The sequence below is a fragment of the Sabethes cyaneus genome, chromosome 1 (genome assembly GCF_943734655.1).
Source record: "Sabethes cyaneus chromosome 1, idSabCyanKW18_F2, whole genome shotgun sequence".
NCBI lineage: Eukaryota > Metazoa > Arthropoda > Insecta > Diptera > Culicidae > Sabethes > Sabethes cyaneus.
This window is the reverse complement of record NC_071353.1, coordinates 168,641,330-168,645,090: the sequence shown is the minus strand read 5'-3', so window position 1 is coordinate 168,645,090 and position 3,761 is coordinate 168,641,330.

The following is a 3,761-nucleotide window of genomic DNA, read 5'->3' as shown; positions in this document are numbered from 1 at the left end:
TAAACGATTATTAAAGACATTAAGCGTTGTGATGGTGTGATTTGAAGCAGTGATATTTCACAGTAATCTTACTCAACTTCTTTAATGAAGTCTAGATAAATTCTAGAAACGAAGGTTGAGCAATATATCTGATATCTAGGTACAATCCGGGAGTCTCACAACTGCTTGAACCGCAGGGTTTCATCACTACGAGTCTTGATTTGAACGGTCTTGAACGAAACAGGCAGGACTTCCATGGACTGGTTCATGATGCTGCGGATGGAGCCCTCGGACTTGACGAAAATACATAGACACCGACTGAATTATTCGTATATTGTTAAGCATCATAACAAAGTTACTGTAACCATAAGACCAATGCCAACAATCGTTACCATAGTAATCACATAGTAATGAAGAAAGTGGTAAATCTCCGCTTGTGTCAGGTGACGTGACGTCAAAGCGTGATATCGGGATTTCACGGTGCCGTTCTCAGACGCTTGTGTGCGTTCTGGGCACCCAGGCCGACAGTCCTACAAGATGTTAGCTGAACAGTTTCAGACTAATAATATCCATCGTCAGCAAGTATGACCGTGAAGCCCTTTCCACAGTTAATGCAAACGCTTGTTCTCTGAGGAGGAAACACATCGAGCTTCTTGAAATGAGAAGAATGATATTCCGAACATCACGGAAACCTGTGTTAAGCCCGAAATTAGCGTCCATTCTGTAGACTTTCGTCTCTTAAGACTCGACCGAATCAACGAAGGAGGAGTCCGTAACGATACAGCCATTCGATGACAAAGTGTGAGGTAATTGAAGGAGAAACTATAATGGGAGCATGCTGCTGGAAGGCTTCGAGAGCGGCCACTACAACTGACCGACCTTCCGACCAGAATTTCTAGAATGGGGTTTACACCACGTCGCCGGGCCTGGAATGGAGATGGAGATGGAGGACGAATTAGTATGCCTGGTTGGAAAGCAACTGCTACAGAGAAATATGCAGACGTATTTCTGCCGGAAGTCGTGCTTACTACGGACTCCACAAAATTCTAAGATCTGGTAAGCTTCACCCCCGTACGAAATATATAATGTACGAAACGCTAATAAGACCGGTAGTCCTCTACGAGCAGAAACGTGGACAATGCTCGACGGAGACTTAAAAGCACTGGCCGTTTTTGAACGCCGTGAGGACGGTGTATGAAGTAGAAGGGTGAACTACGAGCTGACGCAAGTCTTCGGCAAATCCAGTATTCAGAAAGTTGCTTAAACTGGAAGGGAATGCGCGGAACATGTTGTGAGAATGTCGGACTACAAAAATGGTGTTCGACTCAAATCCAATTGGTATGAAGAACTGGTTGCTCTAATAGGCTATTTCACGAGCTGCAAAATTGTTGTCAATGCGACTAAAATCCGTCGTCGTCAGCAGCATAGAGCCGAGGTAGCTTGTGTTGTTTCAAGCAGGCGTCTACAGTCGACTCGATCTTGGGTCACTCGTCGCCAATTACCCAGGTGTCTCAGAAGTCATATTGAGCCCCTCTGTTCCTGGTGGCGATGAGGTTCAACAGAACTGTTTTCGTCGCTCTGTCGTCCGGTATCCTTACAACGCGTCAGGCCGCGGGCAGCGTAGCCTGCCGACTTTCACCAGATGTACGATGAGAATCTGTCAAAGTAGTGCCTGTAGCTCGTGATGCATGCACCTTCGCTACTCTCCGCTGTCAGTTTATACTCCGCCGCACCTTCCGGTCGAACACGGCAGAAGCGCGTATGTTCCCCATAAGCAGCGTAACAACTTCAAGTTCATAGAAAACTACCGGTCAAATAAAGGTTTTGTACATCGCCAGCTTTCTACGCCAGCGAATGCTGATCGTAGCGTTTTGCGAAGGGCAAGGTAGGTCCGATTTCTCGCTTGAATACACCGCTGGATATCCTTACAAGTGTTGTTTTCCGTGATCATCAACGATTCTAAATATACGAACTCATCTACTACTTCTAGTTCGTGGCCGTCAAGGATTACCGTTCGTGAAAAGCGCGCGTTTGTACCCCTTGAGCCATTTTATTTTATGTATTGGGTATTCGACGCATTCAAGTTTTAGCCCAATATTGCCCAAGATTGCCTTCGTAATAGTAAAGTTCCTGGCTATCAAAATCATTTGCAAAGCAGTAGGATAAGCCTTCACCTTGTCTCAATTGTCACCGTGTCTTGAAGCGACTCGAGAGTGTCTCGATGCAATGTAGTTCTGATCAGTCGCGTCAATTTATCCGGTAAATCGTGTTCCTGAGTTATCTGCCATAGCTGGTCTTGATCGACTGTATCGTATGCTGCGTTGAAGTCAATAAAGATGTGATGCGTGGGCATGTTGTGGCGCGTTGCCATTTCTGCAAGATCTGTTGGATGGCAAAAATTTCATCCGTTCACGGGCGTAGCCAGAAAAGTTCCTTGGGGGGGGGGAGGGTTTACAAGAACAAATCTGACATATCCTAACCGTAGGCAGCTTATTCAGGAAATGGAGAATTATTTTCAGTTAGAAACTATTTTGGTTGAAATTGAGTGTTCTTCTTCAGACAAATGCCGCTTAGTTGGTTTCGAGGTACGATGCTGTTCTAACAAGCCAGTCGTCGCATGTTCGAACCTCGGCTAGACGATGCTGCAAGATAGAGTCAGTAGGATTTTTACACTAGCCCCGTCGTAACTGTCCTGTACTCTAGTAGCCGACTGCGAAGTCTGTCGATGAAGAAGGGTCAAGTCTTAGAAGGACGTTTAATCCCACGGCTTTGCTTTGCTCAACAAACAAAAAATGAAGTTGAAATAACAGAGTTAAAGTTATGGCTTCCCAGCTGGCATTGAGGTACACGTTGTATGCGCGAATCTCGGCTGGGAGAGGCTGTTAAAGTTCATAGAACTGAGTCTCTTCGAGACGCAGTGAGGGTGCTTAAGAACAACTTATCCTGTATGATTCTCAACATCGCTCTTAAGGTGATCCGATGATCAAATTTCGAAAAGAGAGGTTTGATTCTCAGTAAATGTAGCATACTAACTTCTTGGCTAAGCAGATGACTTTGCCAGGTGGCTAATCCGGTGACAGAAACTTTGCCACGACGAAGGCCATCTGTGCTAGACTGAAAGCGGAGCCTAGCAGGATTGGGCTTTAAATCAACGCGTCGAAGACCAAATACATGAATGATAATAACTCAATAATTGGTCGTTGTTAAATCAGACCGAGCCAAGTAACAAAAATCTTATTTCGAGAAAAACGCGTTCAAATTTTACTACTCTGAATGGTTTGTAGCTATTAATTGTTCGAAATCATCTCATAACATTGGCTGTTTGCAACATTTATGTAGTCTTATTAGAGTAAAGCTTAGAGCTTAGAGTAGCTTAGAAAATTCTTGATCGTTTGCTGTCATTAACTCATTCTTTTAAATTTTGCGATTCGGTCATCCAGCGGCATATTCAAGCGTAACGGGCCTTTTTTGTTTTTTTTTTGAAGGGGATTTGACTACTTTGTCCATTAATTTGAACTTTTGTAGTATATCCCTGTTTACCGTACGTGCCATGCAAGCCAATTGCCATTTATAGACAACTAGCCATTTGCTCCTGCACATTCCTAGTCAGGTATAATATGGTTTATGAAACCGATAACCTTCCCGGGATTAGCAGACCAAATTTCACTAGGAGATAAGCATGTCTTGTCAAGAAATTTAGCTCTGCTCATGTAAAGCGCACTACTACTGCAAAGCAGGTGCAACGGGCCTACTTTGAGCTTCGCTAAACGCTGCAATTAAGA